Here is a 20,023-nt window from a genome sequence, read left to right as displayed (position 1 = left end):
GTCAGGGCCAGGGAATTGAAAGTTATTGAGGAGTTCAAGGGCTGGTGAAGTGTCATGGATGTAGGTGGGAAGCAACTGAACCAAAGGGATAGAATGGAGTTGAGTTATGCAGAAGTTCAGTGGGGCAGGAGCAGGCAGAGACAATAGATATACAGACAGTCAGGTTTGTAGATCTTAGATAGAAGATAGAAAAAAGGAGGAGAAGATGGTGGTGCGACGGCAGCGCACGCGGCCTCTCCAGTGAATGATATCTGTTATCTGTCAAGTAGGGGACTGTGCACAATTCTGATTTGATGGAGACGGACGTGAGAGTACGGAGGAACATCTGGAAAACTTCTGAAATGCCCGCTTTGCTGCCGCTGCTACTGTGTGGTAACCGGAATCTCCGGAGCAGAAGGCCCCGAATCCCCAGCTTTGCTTGTTTCAGCGGCCAGGGCTAGGTCGAAGGTGCTTGGCAGAGGATAGCACTCAGGAGGCTGTATCGGAGGGGCTTGTCGGAGGATTGAAGTTTTCAGACGGATGGACTCAGTGTCGGCTGTGGTCGACTGCTTCCAAGGCATTGGCAAGTCGACGGTGCCTGGAGGTTTATGGCAGGGAGTTTCTCCCTTTTGCTGCCTGCTATCGGGGACTCGGCAGTCGATCGACTCGGGACTTTTGAGACTTGTTTTTACCGTGCCCATGGTTTGTTCTTCATCAAATTATGGTATTGCTTTGCACTGCTGTAACTATATGTTATAATTATGTGGTTCTGTCAGTGTTAGTCTTTGGTTTGTCCTGTTTTCTGTGATATCACTCCAGAGAAACATTGTATCATTTCTTAATGCATGTATGCATTTCTAAATGACAATAAAAGATGACTGAGTGTTCTTATAATCTAAAATGAGCAGTGCGAGGTAAAGGAACTATAAGTTTGGTGACGGTGGATGGGAGTTCTCCAGGGATGATGTGGTCTGATAGTCCGTAGTGGGGTTCTTTTCAAGTGGTAAGTAAAAGGAGGTGTTTGAGCTTCAGCAAGGTAGGTTCCCCTCACACTACAGCAGTGCCCCCTTTTTCTGCAGGTTTAGTGGTAAGGTTGAGACAGGTGCAGAGAGAATGGAGGGCAGTGCGTTTGCAAAGGGTTGTGTTCGAGGAGGAGAGAGGACTGCTGAAGTTGGTCGGGATGATGTCTCATTGGCAATTAGAGTTGAAAAGATCCAGAGCAGGCATCCAGGGTCATTGGAACCAGAGATGCCGGTGGTGGTATGCATGTTCCGAAGGCCACCAGGGTCGTTGGGACCAGAGATGGCAATAGTAATATCCACAATATGGAGCCGCCCGCAGTCGTTGGAACCAGAGATGCCGATGGTGGCAAGCATGTTCTGAAGGCCGACAGGATCGTTGGAGCCGGAGCTGACAGTGGTGGTATGCATGTTCCGAAAGCAACCAGAGTTGTTGGCGATAGTGGTATCCACAGTCTGAAGGCATCCTTTCACCTTATTGTGTTTAGTGGTTCATCAGTCCAGTTACAGATGGTAACTTAAGCAGCCTGTGATGTCCCAATAGGATGTTGATATAATTATAGAGCAACATTAGTGCCCATGTTTTATTTTAATATTGTAGGATTATTAAAATCCATCAAAGGACCAGCAGGAAAGCATACTTATTATGCTGCTCTTCAGTTAGCCTGCTCAGTAGTATTTGCATCCAGATAACTTATGTCTTTCTGTAGGTTTATTCCCATTGCCCTGAACAGGGAGCTCAGTATATCAGATCAAAAACTTACCACCACAAGGAGAATTAATTTTTTATCTCAAACTTGTCTTCATGTTTCCCTAAACATTAATTATATAGTTATATTTCACATTGCAAATTGTGAATGATGACAGTTATTGGCTGAAGAATAGATTAAATTATATTCTTTATTTACTCGATGCAAGCTTTTCCAAGGTCACAGCAATGGTAAGATATCAGAAATGTCAGCACTCTGTTGTAGATACGGAATTCACATGTTTATCTTATGTAAATTCATAAGGAAATAACTTAATATTGTCAATGAAGATCTGAAATCAGAAAATTATGCCATTATTTTTGTATTAGAAAAATGGAATGAAATGAAGCATAAATTTAATTAAAAACAAATGGAGTTTTATGGCAGGATAAAAGTTCCCATCTGATAATAATCCAAATATATTTCCTGCAGTCAGTTTTCATTTATTTTCCTTTTAAGCATATTAAAAGTGTGTTTACATAATTACATTTGTAATTCTTTAAACGTTTCAGCATTTCTGCCATTTAAAAATATGATATTCCTTCATTAATTAAACTTACTTGGAAACCCACCCATGTTTGGTAGCACTTTGGGTTCTGTATTGTTCCATCCAATTTCTCACCGGGAATAAACTTCAGTGTAACTGCATTGTGCCTTATACACACAGTGGCCACTGTATACCGGCTCGTTAATGCAAATATCTACTCAGCCAATCACATGGCAGCAACTCAATGCACAAAAGCATGAGTTTCAGTTGTTGGCAGAGAAGGCTCCGGAACTGTTATTACCCCTCAATCATCAGGCTCAATATCTTCATTCAACTTCACTTGCCCCATCATTGAAATATTTCCACAGTCTATGACTCATTTTCAAGGGCTCATCATCTCTTGTTCTTGATATTTATTATTTATTTAATTATTATTATTGAGTTTTTCTTCTTTTTGGATGTGCACAGTTTGTTGTCTTTTGCAGACTGTCCACCATTTTGGTGCAGACTTTCACTGGTTATTGGATTTATTGAATATGCCCACAAGAAAATTAATCCCGTGGATAAATATGGTGACATATATGTACTTTGATAATAAATTTACTTTGAACATTGAAATTTGTTCAGACGAAACATCAGAATGGGGAATAAATATAATCTAGGTAACTCTGACCATGGAATGAGCAAGAGGATAACTAGGGAGAGGGTAAGACCACTCAAGGATAAAGGGGGGAACATTTGAATGGATGCAGAGAATGTGAGTGAGGTACTTCAGTATTTACCAAGGAAATGAATATGGAGGACCAGGAGATCTATACTGAGTGTATAAATATGTTTGGACATTTAGAGGTCAAGGAGGAGGAAGTGTTTGGCCTCATAATGTGTATTAAGTCAGACAAGTCCTGAGGGCCTGATGAGGCTTAACCCAGGTTATTGAAGAAGGCAAAAAATGAGATTGCTGTGCCCTTGACCAATATCTTTTTATCCTCTCTAGCCACAGGCAAGGTCCCAGAGGACTGACAAGTGGGTAATATTGTACCTCTATTTAAGAAAGGGAATAAGGGAAAATTCTGGGAACTATATACCAGTGAGTCTCATGTCATCTGTACGGAAATTGCTGGAGAAAATTCTTAGGGATTGGATATATGAGCATTTGGAAACCCATGGCCTAATTAGGGAGACCCAGCATGGCTTTGTACATGGCAGGTCATGCCTTACCAACTTGACTGAGTTTTTTGACAAGGTGATGAGAGAGATTGATGAGGGTAGGGCAGTGGATGTTATGTACATGGATTCTAGTAAGGCATTTGACTAAGTTCCTCATTGGAGGTTAATCCAGAAGACTAAGATGCTTGGGATCCAAGGCAAATTGGCTGTTTGGATTCAGAAATGGCTTGTGCATAGAAGATAGAGGGTAGTGGTCAAAGGGATTTATTCGAGCTGGAGGTCTGTAATTAATGGTGTTCCACATGGACCTGTGCTGGGACCTCTGTTGTTTGTGATGTATATAAATGACCTGGATGAAAATGTAAATGGGTGGGTGGGTGGGTTAGTAAATTTGCACGTGTTACAAGATTTGTGGAGTTGTGGATAGTGTAGAATTCTGGCAAAAGAATACAGCACGATATAGATTTGTTACCAATATGGGCTGAGAAATTACAGACAGAGTTTAACCCAAATAAATGTGAGATGTTGCTCCTTGGTAGAACAAATGATGTTGCTCCTTGGTAGTACACTATTAAGGGCAAGATCCATAAAAGTATTGCTAAGCAGAGATATCTTGCGATTCAAAAAGTTCATAGCTCCTTGAAAATGGCTACACAGGTCGATAAGGTGGTTAAGAAAGCTTATGGAAAGCTTAACAATGCTTGCTTTTATTAGTTGAGTCATTGAGTTCGAAAGTCACGAGGTTATGTTGCAACTTTATAAAACTCTATAGGAAGGATGTTGAGGCTTTGGAGAGGGTGCAGAAGAGGTTACCAGGATGCTGCCTGGTTTGAGGCTGGATAAACTTGGATTGTTTTCACTGAGGCGCTGGAGGCTGAGAGGAGATCTGATAGAAGTTTACATGATTATAAGAGACATAGATAGAGTGAACAGAGAGTATCTGTTTCCCAGGGTTGAAATGTCTAATACCAGAGGGCATGTATTGAAGATGAGAGGGGGTTGGTTCAAGGAGGACATGAGGAGTAAGTTTTTTAGTCAGAGAGTCATGGATGCCTGGAATGTGCTGTCTGGTGGTAGAGGCAAATACATTCTGGGCTTTTAAGAGACGTTTAATGTACGGCACATAGATGTAGGGAAGATAGAGAGATATGGATATGGCGTAGGTGGGAGGGATTAGTGTTTGGCTATTTCTGATTTGCTTTATCTGGTTTAGCACAACATTGTGGGCCGAGTGGCCTGTTCCTGTGCTGTACTGTTCTGTGATTGTTGGTGCCAGATGGAATTTACAGAGAATGGTGCAAAAAACTAAAAACATCCAGTGAGTGGCAGTTCTACAGGCAAAAATGCTTTGTTAATGAAAGATGTCAGAGGAGAATGGCCAGACTGGTTCAAGCTGACAGGAAGATGACAGTAACCCAGGTAGCCGTACATTACAATAGTGGTGCACAGAAGAGCATCTCTGCACAGTTCATCGAACCTTGAAGTGGATGAGGTACAGCAGCAGGCAATCAGGAACAGAAGATACAGGGGCCACTTTATTAGGTACAGGACATACCTAATAAAATGGCCACTGAGTGTATTTTGTACAATCAAATCTGTTGAGTCTATAAAATTAACAGCCAGTTTATATCTCCAGTAATAGATATCTGATTCATTCAGTTGTAGCCAGATACCTGTCAGAAAATAGTGTTACCTGTCCCATGAGTATCTCGTGAAAATGATGTAATTGTCTGGTGCCATTGGAATGGTGTAATTGCCTTGTGATAGTGGGGTGATGTGATGTCATGTGGTGGCATGTTCCAACTGGTATATAAGGGGAAACAGCAGTTGTTGCGTAGTTTGTTTTGTTGGGAGTCCACCGTTGGTAGTTACGCCATTGGAGAAGAAGAGAGGGTGAGGGTGAAGAATCCGAACGAACCCTAAAAGGATTGGGTTTAACCAGCAGCATTCGGCGCATTAAGGGTGTGATTGACATTTGGAACCATCTGTACGTGGCACGCACGTTTTGTAAACCCTGACAAGGTTTGGGTTGTGCGATGATCACTTTGTTGAAAGGTCAGTTACTTTGGGAAATCGTATTCTGAGTCATAACTTCGGACAAGGCATTTCGGCTGGGAGCTGTGTCAGCAGTGACGTCTTTACTTCGGGGTCTGTGCCAAAGCTGGTTTGAGAAGTCTCTCCTCTTGAATGTTTCAGGAATCATTTGGACTTATTAAATTACCACCTTAAGACTTAAGTGCTTTAATAAGATCTGTTAAGAATTGTCTTTAAGTTCGACTGTTTGATAACTATAGAAGCATGCCACTGTTAACAAGTTAATCATTCGTTTACTGTTCCATGTTTTGAGTAGAGGTTAATAAATGTCGTTGTTTACTTTATAAAAACCCGACTCAAATTCATCTCTATTGTTGCTGGTTTATAACAATAGAAAATCAATCTGTAAATCCTGATGTATGTAATTGAGCTCCTATATTGGCAATGCATCTTAAACATTAATGTGCTTCAAATTGAAGTTATTCAAATTAATCTGAAAGGATCAAATTTTGACTTATTGTATAGCTAAATCAGATTCCATCAATGCAGAAAAAATAAAAACAACACTATCAGGCCACTAATATAGAATTACAGTTGACTTACAATTCAGGGATACGGACCATGTGTAGGCAGAAAGGTTTAGCTGTCATTATCTTAATTAGTTTGACACTACATCATGGGCCAAGGGGTCTGTTCCTAAACTGTACTGTTCTAAATTATCTTTTGACAGGAACCAAAATTTTGTAAAAATCCACCAGTTCAGAACAAAGTAAATTCATGTTTGGGAGATGGTGGGAGGAGAATTAGTCATCCAGCAATCGTTATTTGACAACATACAAAAATCTGGCTTGGCCCAAAACATCACCTGTCCATTTCCCTCCTTAGATACTACCTGACCCATTGTGCTCCTCCAGCAACTGTGTTGCTTCAGATTTCCAGCACCTGCAGTCTCTTGTCTCTTCATTTTATTTAACATACTTACAGAACAAAATTTGCTGATTATACCTTAAATACTGTCATCTTATCCAAATTCTGAAATTAATATTAGACAGCTCATGAAACTACTACTTTTTTAAAAAAACAATTTGGTTCTTCTCCTGAATTGTGATCAATTGCAGTCTGTAATTTTCATTTAGCTGAATTATTTTTGGACCAAATGAGCGATTGGGCCCTTTTGCTATCTCCTGGAGAATTCGGTGAGGTTGAGAGTGGATCGTGTGACCATCGTTTCCTAGTGGCGGAAAGTGAACCCATGGTCGACTCTGTTACTCCTCTCTGATGAAAATGTCAAGCAACATTGAAGTCAATGAGGATGAGAGTGGAAGCTGTGCAAGTGTTCCTCGCATCTGCCTGTGTTTGCCTGGTCTCTCACTTGATGCTGCCACAGGAAGGTTCAGAAGTCATGGGTTCGATTGTCTCGGCCATGCAGCTCATACATGTGGAGTTCTTTTTCGGGGGACTCTGCAGTTTGTTATTTATAAGCCCTCAGCACGTAATGCACTCCGCAAACTCGCTTTTGCAGGATTCTTTGGCTCATGTTCCAACTGCTTCTGGTTATTCTTTTTTGCTCTCTGTGTGTTGTGATGGAGGTGCTTTCAGAGCAGAACTGGCTCTGCTGCTGTGGCCTGCAGTCATCAACACAGTGCTAAACTGAACTGACTCAGTGGCTGTTACTCCTGGACCATTTCTGGGAACTCTCCAGTTTGATGTTTATTATTCTCTGTGTCAATTACTCACTGTTGGTGCGATTTGTTTCTTTCATGTGCTGGGTGTTTGATGTTTTCTTTTAACGGGTTCTATGGTGTTTCTTCGTTCTGAGGCTGTCTGCGGGAAGACGAATCTCAGGGTTGTGTTCTGTATACAAACTTTGACATTAAATGTATTTTGAATCTTTAAATTATGCATGAAAGTCTTGCAAGTACTAGGAAAGTACTAAATGTGATACTTGCATATCACAAAGCATGGAACCAAGGGTTTTACGTGAGGCCATTGGGCAAGGTAAAGACATTGCTGACAGATTTCATGACGCCTGGAAAGGACCATTAAGCAGATGGCACTCCTAAGGGAAATGAATGTCTCTGTCACTGGCCACAACTGCAATCAGCCTTGCAGTAAAGACATACACAAAGCCCTTTCCACTCTCCCAACCCCGACCATGGCCCATTTTAGGAGATTGATGTTTTATAATGAAGAACAACATTTACCTGTCCTTACAGAAGTTTTTCTAATGGAGTAAAATGTTCTGAGCTGCCTTGTGGGAATGTAATCAAACAGCATGAAAAGATATTTGGTGGGATGAGCAAAAGTTACGTTAAAGGTTTCTGTAATTTTCAATTATGAGGCTGGCAATTCCATCTTTTTATCCATCTGAGGTTTCCATGTGCAACTAAGGCTGTCCCAAATGCCCACATAGCTGATCACTACTGTCATCCTGTAGGTTCTCATAACCAAACCCAATGGCAACTCATGGACTTCTGCAGATTTCCAGCACTTAGACTGTCCAGTGAAAACATACCAGATAAGACCCAGAAATATTCAGAGACTCCATTCACCTGAATGGAGAAAAACAGCTGCAAGGATACAAAATCTACTGTGTGTATAGATGGTATAATTAAAATATTTTAGCTGTGCTTGAAAGTTTTAAACATTTTCCAGGAATTTTAGTGCTTTTAAAATAATCTTGGGTTTCTAATAATAATGAACAATTTTTAATATAGTGATCTGTTTAACATGAATTGCTTCTTTTAGGAGCATGTGGTGGTGGGTGTCAGGGGTTGTGGGTGATGGACCATGTTATTCGAATTGTGACAATTTTGTACAGGCAACATTTCGGTTTCAATAGCACAAGGCAACACACATAAAGTGCTGGAGGTACTCAACAGGCCAGGCAGCAACTGTGGAACAGAGCAAACAGATGACGTTTCAGGCTGAGACCCTTCATTAGGACCCTCCATGAACCCTTGTTCTCCCATTCCAAGGCAGTGGCCTCTGAACATCTCTATGCTGATAGCTTTGATTTATCTGTAGATCCACCATGGCAACTCCACCATTCCCAGCCATCTCTTACCTGCCCATCCCAACTCCCCTAGCTGTACTTACTATTCCCCTCCCAAACCTTGGTCTTCAGGCAGCACCTTTTCAACAAAGCAGGTATACCATATTCTTTCAGAAACACTTGAAGCCTTGGGTACTGAAACTTGCAGTGGCCACAACCTACAAGATCATTATCACGTTTCTATGATGATCATTTGGACACACTTGAACTTCTAGGCCATGTTATCAATCGCATTCTTGTGCACAAAGAAGAGTTCGCAGTTTTATACAGAATCTTTAAAATTTGGATATCCAAAATCATTACAGTAAATTAATTTTAGTCAGCCTTGTAATCAAGTGCATATCTAGATACTTGTTGAGATGGTACCTGCCTCCACTACACATTCAGGCAGTGCATTCCATAATGCAACCAGCTTCTGGATAAAAGAGTTTTTCCTCAAATCTGCTCTAAACTTGTTGCCCCTTACTGTAGACATAAGCCCTGTTTGTACTACAGTCACCAGGTCTATGCCTTCTTATATATTTGTGAGATCGGCACTACCTAGGGCAGACGCCTCAAGACTTTGGAAAAGTTCCACAACCACTGTTCCACAAAATCCTCCATATTCACTGCTCTTTCCCAAGCTAATATTTCCAACATTGTGTTTCTAGTTTCACTCAGTCGCTCACATTGCCAAAAGCAGGCTCTCAAACCAGACGTTCTTTTCTGGACTCTACCATGGGAGGGGATTACAAGGCAGACATGTTTCAAGGTTGTGCTGAGATCATTGCAGAAATACAACAGACCTATTGACTCTGATCATAGATTAACTGATTGCGGAATTCAAGAACGGGAAGTCAGGAAGACATATAGAAGTCCTCCTTGAGAGCTCTATTCATTAACAGCTTGTGGAGAATTGGTATGTCATCAAGCATTCTTACAAATTTCTATAGAATGTACAGAGGAGAGGCTCCATTGCAGCCTAGTAACGAGCTTCAAATGTACAGGAACGCAAGAAGCTGTGGAAGTTTGTAGACTCAGCCAGCTCCATCATGGATACAACCTTGCCCATCACCAAGGGGCAGTGCCTCAAGAAGGTGGCATTCAACATTGAGTACACCCACCATCCAGAACACGTTCACTTCTCATTACCACCATCACAGAGGAGGTGCAGTACTCTGAAGACCCATACTCAATGATTTCAGAACAGATTCCTCCCCTCCACTGGTAGCTTTTTCCCCTCTGCCATGGGTCCATGAACCATGATATTCCTATTTTGGTATTATTTAATTAATTTTATAAATCATAAATTTTTATGTCTGCAGCAAAACAACAAATTTCACATCATATGTCAGTATGATAAATGTGATTCTGCTGCTGATTCTGAGAATTCTCAGACCCTTCACGCCTAAAAGTGGAGAAGGAGCATTTGAGATGGCAGTAAGAACCATAAGGCCATACATTTTGAGCGCACAGAGACCCGATGGAAGTGGTAGAATGAGTGCACCACCCTAGACAACACCAGTCTAACCACCCCATCAAACATGTCCAACTCCATATGCTACATTTTGCATAGTCTGTATACTAGGAAGGCTTCACCCACATCTCAAATGATAAAGTGGGATACCTGCCCAGCAGAGGGTGTGGAATGAGAATCTGAGGAAGGAGAGCTGTCGAGGCACAGCAAGAGCAGGAATATCTGGATTATAATGCATTCCATATCCTAAGGACTGCATGGGCTGCACTTTACTGCTGTGCCATCGCCATTACAAGTAGCCGAAAACACAAACACAAGGAGAAAGCAGGATCTCCCAGTGGCCACACATTTTAATTCCACATCCCATTCCCATTCTGATATATCTATCCATGGCCTCCTCTACTGTAAAGATGAAGCCACACTCAGGTTGGAGGAACAACACCTTATATTCCATCTGGGTAGTCTCCAACCTGATGGCATGAACATTGACTTCTCAAACTTCCGCTAATGCCCCACCTCCCCCTCATACCCCATCCATTATTTATTTTTATACACACTTTCTTTCTCTCACTCTCCTTTTTCTCCCTCTGTCCCTCTGATTATACCCCTTGCCCATCCTCTTGGTTCCCCTCCCCTTTTCCCTTCTCCCTGGGCCTCCTGTCCCATGATCCTCTCATATCCCCTTTGCCAATCAGCTGTCCAGCTCTTGGCTCCATCCCTCCCCCTCCTGTCTTCTCCTATCATTTTGGATGTCCCTCTCCCCCTCCCACTTTCAAATCTCTTACTAGCTCTTCTTTCAGTTAGTCCTGACAAAGGGGCTCAGTCCAAAACATCGACTGTACCTCTTCCAATAGATGCTGCCTGGCCTGCTGCGTTCACCAGCAACTTTTATGTGTGTAGCCGAAAACACAGCTGATTATGTTAAACAGCTATTTACTATTATCACTTATAAACTTCCATTAGAATCACATGTGGCCATACTACATATCCCATCTTATTTCCTCATGCTAGATACCATCATATGAGGGTGGAGATGAGAGTAGGCAATCCTACTATCTATTGCACCACTATCAACAGTATGACTGCATACACTCAGCTGCTTTGCGCCAATGAAATTCTCTCAAGTTCTGAAGGTCTGTGGTGTGAAATATTAACTCTGTCTATCCTTTCTCACATAAATTACCTAATCTGCTGAGTGTCTCGAGTAAATATTTTTATTTGTTTTTATTGAATTTAATTTTCAGGATCAGCATATTTTTTTGTTGACTTTCAAGCAATATTTCTGAATATTGTAGCCATAATTTGAAGGCTCCATAGAGTGCCACTGATAAAGTACCTTGGTCAAAATGGTTATTAAAAATGCATGAAGGGTATATAATGGTAGACTCCAGCAGCTGAGACTAATGGATAAGTTAATAAGTGGCAGCATCTTGCCTCAGAAGGAGAAAATGCTTCCATCAGGCGTTCCCAAAAACACCTGAAAAAAAACTACATCGCTGCAGAAATGTGACTGCTCTTTTAAGAGCATCCAAGGCAGGTTTATCACTCTGTGGAGAGTCATGAGATCCCCTTAAGGAAATTGTTCCTATTAGCACTAGCAATTGATCGATTTTAAGATCTAAAGTCAGGAATGATTACATTTCACACCAATCACATAGTTTGCCAGACCGAGCAAGGTCCCTGAGTAACAGATTCCTCAGGGCTATTATGGTATGATTAATGAATTTGTCATAAAACAACACATAATGCAAAAGTGCAATATCTTGTCCAACACAAGGAAGGAAAAATATTAATGCTCACAAAGGGCCTATGGACAAGTGCATTGATATATGAGTATTGGCGTGCCATGAGGCAAACTTTACATTCAAGTCTGATGAATGAGATTTAATTAATAAGCTGGTGGTAACAGTATACAATCATCAGACGCTGCTTCATAAATATATTAACATTCACATATTTCATTACATGTTATGTAATATTAATCCCTTAACTGTTCTCTAAGTCCTAGTGTTCTCCACAAATGCAAGCCAACCAATTTATGGCCATCAAACATTTTGACATTGCTTCAGCATAAATGTTACTTTGGTTTCAACATCACACAGCAAAGCTGAAATGAGTCAAACACCCAGTAGCTGCATTCTTCATCAAGTACTGATGTTCGATGTAATGAGATTCGTGGAGTCCACAATGATAAGGCTTACTGAGGTGATCATCAACTGCAGTGCTTCCTCAAGGGATAGTTATTGTCTTTTACTTCCAGTAGACTCCAATAGTCTTTCAGTGTTCCTTTTGACAAGTAGCAGCGTCATCTTGTGCAATCTATAAAATATTAATCATAGAGGGAGTTCTCATCAAATAAATTCACCTCTGTGAGTGTCATCAAGCTTTGCTCGAGGAGTATAACGTTCTTATAGAATTTTCCACTGTGCCTATAGTCTGGCTGTTTAGGTTACTTTCTTTGGAAAGAAACCTCTTGTCCCTGATGGACTGGTTTTAGGTTTCTATGTTCTGCCAGATGGTTGGAAATATCAAGCTGTTTGGCAAGTGTGTGACCTGAGAGGCAGTGGAGGGGGAATTGCAAGTTTAAGCTCCACAGTGCCAGTGCACCTTTCATATTGGGTAGACAATATGATCCACTGCATCCCAGCCACACTGCCACCACTTCAGTCACCAAATGGAGTAGATGTGGCAAACCCTGAAGTGAATCTCTAACTGAGAGGGGGTGGGATGTTAGCTGCAGTGGTGCTGAGGCACCACTCTATTCATGATGGTCTGAGATCTGTTTTTGTAGAACAGTCTGCTGAAAGATATCATCTTGCTTTTTGCGGCGAACAACATCCTAGACCCTTCAAAAGAGAATAGAGCTCTGATTAGACCAGCCTGAAACGGGAGTCACCTGCTAAGACTTTGGATAGCCATTTTCTCTGCCTGCATAGCAGCAGATATTCGTCTCAACAGCTGGTATAGAATGGGATTGTTGTTGGACATATGCATAGATGTGTCTGCATCAGAGTAGACGTGATACCCTTCCAGCTCTGTACCACCTTCTGCAGAAGATTGTCTCATATTACACAGTCAACCTGGTTAGGTAACTGATCTCTCGCTGGGTGAGCATTTCGGGGACAGTGACCACCACTCCCTGTCCTTTACCGTAGTGTAGGTCAGGGATAGGATCAAACAGCATGGGAAAGTATTGAATTGGGAGAGGGTGAATTATGATGCTATTAGGCAGGAACTTGGGAGTATAAATTGAGATCCCTCAAAAATGCCACACACCTTTTCTAATGCTTCCTATAATGAAACAACCAGAACTGAACACAATAATCCAAGCATGCCATAACCAGTTTTATAAAGCTGCAGTGTTAACCTGCAGCCCTTGAACATAATTCCCTGACTAATGAAGGCTAACATACTGTACAACTTCTTAGCCACCCTACTATCTTGCACAGTAACATTGAGGGATTTAGGAACTTGGACCCCAAGATCACTTTATTCCTCCACACTGCTAAGAATACTTCCATTTACCTTGTATTCTGCCTTCAGATTTGACCTTCAACAGTGTATCAGTGACCCTTTCTGGAATGACCTCAGTCTGCACTTCACAGTCCAAGTCTGCATCCTGTCTATGTCCTGTTGTAACCTCCAACAATCTTCTATACTAACCACAACACAACCAACCTTTGAATCATCTGCAAACTTATTATCCCACCCTTCCACTTCCTCATCCAAGTCGTTATAAAAATTACAATGAGCAGGGATCCCAGTACAGATCCTTGTGGAGCACCACTGGTCACTGACCTCCGAGCAGAATATGTTCCATATACTATCATCTTCTCCCTTCTGTGGTCGAGCCAATTCCAAAGCAACACTGCCAAATATCCATGCATCCCATGCCTCATGACATTCTGGGTGAGCCTTACAAGGGGAACCATACCAAGCACCTTACTAAAATCCATAGACACATAAGAACATTAGAAATAGGAGCGGGGTAGGCCACTTGCCCCGTCGAACCTGCTCCGCCATTCAATATGATCATGGCTGATCTGACTATGGACTCATCTCCACCTACCTACCTTTTCCCCATAACCCCTAATTCCTCTACCATGCAAAAATCTATCCAACTTTGTCTTAAGTATATTTACTGTGGTAGCCTCCACTGCTCCATTGGGCAGAGAATTCCACAGATTCACCACTCTTTGGGAAAAGAAGCTCCTCCTCATTGCCATCCTAAATCTATACCCCCGAATCTTGAGGCTATATCCCCTAGTTCTAGTCTCACCTGCCAGTGGAAACAACTTTCCTGCCTCTATCTTATCTTTCCCTTTCATAATTTTATATGTTTCTATAAGATCTCCTCTCATTCTTTTGAACTCCAGTGAGTACAGTCCCAGGTGACTCAATCTCTCCTCATAGTCTAATACCCTCATCTCTGGAATCAACCTTTTGAGCCTCCTCTGTACCGCCTCCAAAGCCAATATATCCTTCCGCAAGTAAGGAGAGCAGAACTGCACACAGTACTCCAGATGTGGCCTCACCAACACCGTGTACAGTTGCAGCATAACCTCCCTGATCTTAAATTCAATCCCTTTAGTAATGAAGGCAAACATTCCATTTGCCTTCTTTGTGGCCTGCTGCACCTGCTAACCAACCTTTTGCGATTCATGCACAAGCGCTCCCAAGTCTTTCTGCACAGCAGCGTGCTGCAATCTTTTACCATTTAAATTATAATCTGATCTTCCATTTTTCCTTCCAAAGTGGATGACCTTGTATTTATCAACATTGTACTCCATCTGGCAGACCCTTGCCCACTCACCTAACCTATCTATATCTCTTTGCAGACTCTCCACTTAATTTAGTGTCATCAGCAAACTTAGATGTGCTCCATTCGGTCCCCTCTTCCAGGTTGTTAATGTATATCGTGAACAGGTGTGGTCCCAGTACTGACCCTTGTGAAACACTGCTCACCACTGATTGCCACCCAGAAAAACTCCCATGTATCCCAATTTCCTGCTTTCTAAAGGTTAACCAATCCTCCATCACCCCCAACTCTATGCATCCTTACCTTATGGGTAAGTCTTTTATGTGGCACCTTATCGAACACCTTCTGGAAATCCAAGTAAATAACATCCATCTATTCCCCTCTATCCACTGCGCTCATAATATCCTCAAAGAATTCCAGTAAGTTTGTCAAACAGGACCTGCATTTGCTGAATCCATGCTACGTCTGCATGATGGATCCATTTCTTTCTAGATGCCTGGCTATTTCTTCTTGAATTATAACTTCAAGCATTTTCCCAATATTCACCCCTCCATCTTCATCCATTTGTTTTGTCATAACCTCAGAAATGGCAGTCAGGCTTATGAGGCAACACCAGAATCCACAAAACCATGCTGACTATCCCTAATAAGACTATGCTTCCTCAAGTATTCATGATCCTGTTCCTAAGAATCCCTTCATTAGTTGCATACTCCTGATGAAAATCTCACTGGTCTATAATTCTCAGGATTATCCTATTACCCTTCATGAAAAGGAGTAAGATTCGCCATCCTTCAATCCTCTGGTAGTACTTCTGTGGCCAGTGAGCTTGCAAAAGTCATCTTCAATTCCCCAGCAATCTCTTCCCTCACTTTCCATAGTAACCTGGATATATCCCATCCAGCCTAATGTCCTTCAAAAGCTCCAACAGTGCTTATTTCCAGCACATTAGACTCATCAATGCTATCTTCATGTTCATTACGGTCCTTCTCACTGGAGAACACTGAAGCAATGTGTTTGTTAAGGATCTCCCCTACCCCCTTCAGCTCCAGCCACACCTTTTGCCCTTTATTCCTGAGCAGTCCTACCCACACTCTAGTTATCCTTCTGTTCTTCCTGTATGTTTACAACACCTTGGGATTTTCCTTAATCCTACTCGCCAAGGCATTTTCTTGCCCTCTTCTGGCTCTCCTAAGCTCCATCCTGGCTACATTATAACTCTCAAGAGCTCTGTCTGATCTTTGTTTCTAAACCTTAAGCATGCATCCTTCTTCCTCTTGAGTAAAGTTTCCACCTCTTGTCGACCATGGCTCCTTCACCCTATCATCTTTTCCTATCCAAGCCCGACCAGAACCTCACGCAAGTGCTTCGTAAGCAACCTCCACATTTCTGTTGTGCATTTCCCTGAGAACGTCTTCTTCCAATTTATGCTTCTACATTCCTGCCTAATATCCTCGTAATTAGTCCACTCCCAATTAAATACTTTCCCATATCCTCTACTATCCTTGCTCATGGCTATGGTAACGGCCAGAAAGTTAAGGTCACTATCTCGTCCACTGTGAGGTCTGTCACTTGACCAGGTTCATGACCTAGTACTAGATTCAGTATGACCCCTCTTCTCATTGGCCTGCACACAAAGTATGTCAGGAATCTTTCCAGGACACACCTAATAAATTCTGCCCCTTTTGCTCTAAGGCAATACCAGTCATTATTAGGGAAGTTGAAGTCACCCATGACAATAACCCTATAATTTTTATACCTTTTCCAAAATCTGCCTGCATTTCATAGAATCAGAATCAGGTTTATCATCACTGACATAGTGTATGTTGTGAGATTTGCTGCCTTGTGGCATCAGCCTTGTCCTTACGACAGCCAAAGCACAACATCATAATTCCACTTACTTATCTATGCTCTGTTCATCGTCTTTATTCCTAATACTTCTCAAATTACCTAAGCACATTTCAACCTTTCCAGCTTACTGCATTTATGCCTTATCCACTGCCTATCCTCTGCACCATCAACCTTTACAGTCAGTGTAACATCATCTAGTTCCTATCCCGCTGACAGCCTAGTTTAAATCCTTCCCAATAGCTCTAGCAATCCTGCCTGCAAGGAAATTGGTCCCTCTGGAGTCCAAGTGTAACCTGTCTCCTTTGTAAAGAACATACCTTCCCCAAAGAAATCCCAAATATTCTTACCCTTATTGGTACGTGGCATGGACATCAATTGTGAGATTACTACCCTAGAGCTCCTGCTCCTGCTTTTTACTTTACTTCCTCACTCCCTGCAATTGCTCTTCAGAATCTCATCCCTTTTCTTAGCTGTGCCATTGGTAAAAGCATATGTACCATGACTTCTGCCTGCAAATCCTCCTCCCTTAGGATGTCCTTCAACCGGGCACCTGGGAGGCAACATACCATCTGAGTGTCTCCTTAATGTCCATATAATCACTTGTCTGCTCCCCTATCACCACCACCCCGCTTTTCTTCCCCCTTCCTTTCTGAGCTGCAGAGCCAGACCCAGTGGCAGAAAGTTGATTGCTTTACCCTGCTAGGTTTCACCCCTCTCCCCCCAGGTGTACCCAAAGAAATATATTTGTTATTGAGTGAATATGTACAACATGGCTACTCTGCACCGTTTAGCTGTTTCCTTTCCCTCTCCTACCAGCCTCCTGCAACTGTGGTGTGACAGCCTCCCCGATGTCTCCTGTCTATTAACACCTCAGCCGCCTGAATGATCCAAATGTGATCCAGCTTTAGCTAACGTGGACTGGAAGGGTACAGTTGCACTTCAGTGGAAGTCTCCCTGATTTTGTCATGGAACAATACGAGCACAGCATTCAGCATTATTTTTCATCATTAATTCATCCAGCAATTTTGTATTGCTTCCTCTTCTATTCTTCCTCAAGTACATTGCTGTGCTGGGAGAGGTCCAGATGCGGAACAAGGGCAGTGTCTCAGAAACTGCAAACCTCAAAAATGGTCATAAATAAGCTGCATCATCAAGTTCTTGAGGAAATGCACAGAATAAATTGACTGATGATACTAAATTAGGGGGTCTTGTTGATAGTGAGGAGGGTTATAATGAAATACAAAGAAATCTTGATGACTTGAGGAATGACAAACGGTTTTCAACGTACAAGTGTGAAGTGGACGTTAAAAACAAGGTAAGGATCTTACACTGAATGGCAGGGCACTGACGAGTGTTGTGGGACAGAGGGAGCTGAGAGTACAAGTGGGCAGTTCGCTGAAGGTGACATGGTGGTGAAGAAGGCATCTAGTATGCTGACCTTCATTGGTTAGGACATCGAGTTTAGGAGTAGGGACATAATGTTGTAGTTATGTAGCTAATCGGTGAGACTGCACTTTGAGTGTTGTGTCACCCTGCTTAGGTTACTGTTATAGAAAAGACATTGCCAAGCTGTAGGCAATACAGGAACGATTTACATAGATGCTGCCTGGATTAGAGGGGCTAGGTTTTCAGGAGAGGCTGGCCATGCTGAATCTTTATTCCTTTGACCGTAGGAGAATGAGGGGTGACCTTATAGAAGCCCATAAGACTCGAGGAGCATAGATAATGTGGGCAGGTGGTCAAAGTCTTTTCCAAAGGTTGGGGGATCCAGAACTATAGTGGACAGATAGAAGAAGAGAAAGATTTAAAAAGAGGCCTTAGAGATTATTTCTTTACACAGAGGGCAGGGAGTAAGCTGCCACAGGAAGTGTTCAAGCTAGGTACAGTTGCAACATTTAACCAGCATTTGAATAAGTGCACCAATGGAAAGGGCCAAAAGTGGGCAACTGGGACTAGCAGGAATCATACTGTGGCTAGCATGGACCAGTTGGGCCGAAGACCTGTTCCTGTGCTGTATTAGTCTATAATTCTATAACATACAAATGAGGCCTCTGTTGATCAGACTCGACCATGGATGTTGCTGTCTAGATACACAAGCCAGGACAGTACAATATGGAGAGAAATCTGTTGCCCATGTACCATCTCTCCCTCTCCTGATGAACCCAAAGGAACAGCAGAGACCGGTACAATTTGGCACCAGCAGCAGCGCATATGTTATCAGTCAGCATTGAACACATAGACTGCCTTAGGGACTCCAGCTCCAGACTTTTCCCTTGGGGTTTACTTCTGGATCCTTCCCCATGAGTGTGTGTAGCTGCAAGGAAGTAGAGGTTTGAGATCAGAGTTTTCATTCTCCTAAATGAGCTGCAAACTATAGCTGAGAGGCCCCATCTGCCCAGAGCGACTGGATTTAAAGCACCACTAACCTGCCTTTGCTTCTTCTCCTGTCAGTAGAAACAGTTCTGCTAAGCCACATGTGAAGGCCAGGAGCAGGATTTGGTTGTCAGACGCTATCTAAGGTGCACGCCATTGGGAGCATTTAATAAATAGTGGAAACTTGACCCCACTACCACCACTAGTTATAACAACCCTAAGGAAGGTTAATTTACCAATGGCTTCAAATGTGGATGAATAATGAAAATGGAACATGAGAGGTTACCATGAAGACAAACTCCATAGTTCTGGACTACACTGTTTTCCAGACTTGTGAAGCAGAAAGTATAAGAAACTCCGACCATCTGCCTGACCGTTATTGGTGGACACCTCTGCTTATGGAAAGAAAATATTCCTTCAAAATCAACCAATGCCATCTATGAATTAATAACTGCAGTATAAATGGTGAATTTGGACATGGAAGGGTGTGCAGGGAAATTTGAGGAGGAGTTTTGTTTCAGTCTGTGGCTCTCAGTTTAACACATCTAGTCATATTTGTTTCCTCTGTTGTTCAGCACAGAAACAGTCTCTTCAACCCACCACCTGCATGCTGACCTTGTCGCCCACCTACACCAGCCCTATTTGTAGCATTAAGATGGTACTGTTCCGTGTTGAACAGGAATCACTCATGCAGGTAAAATCACAGCAACCACCTGCCACCGTGGACGTGATGTACTTTCCTCCGGACGCTGATTTCATCGACCTGTGTTTCTAAGTCATTTTCTGTGACCTACTCTCTCCTGCTCCTCTGCTGCTACCTCTGCTCCATGGCAGCCATTGTATCTGTGTGAATCGACCTGCTGGGAGCTGCTTTAACAACGTGATGAAAGTTGCTTCCCATATATGGAAGTGCTTCTCTAAAATATGCACCTGCATTATGATTGCAATCTAAGGTCACAATAATTTTCCACAGAGTGTATTTGTCATGGGACGACAATTTTCTAACATTTTAATAAAGAGAGAATGAACTTTGGGGCACATGTTTGGAGAGCAAGGCTGAGGCAGCATTCCAACCCAGGACAAACCCTAATCTTGTG

General features: G+C 42.3%; 1 protein-coding gene across 1 annotated transcript in view; it reads left to right on the top strand.

The window, feature by feature from the left end:
* The window catches only part of LOC140198402 (glypican-5-like), a 952,742-nt gene that overhangs the window by 878,637 nt on the left and 54,082 nt on the right, over positions 1 to 20,023 (top strand). The gene's annotated exons all lie outside the window — the stretch shown is intronic.

Source organism: Mobula birostris, chromosome 5 (assembly GCF_030028105.1).
Source record: "Mobula birostris isolate sMobBir1 chromosome 5, sMobBir1.hap1, whole genome shotgun sequence".
Classification (NCBI taxonomy): Eukaryota; Metazoa; Chordata; class Chondrichthyes; order Myliobatiformes; family Myliobatidae; genus Mobula; species Mobula birostris.
The sequence above is the reverse complement of the archived record's forward strand: the minus strand, read 5'-3'. Positions and strand labels throughout refer to the sequence as shown.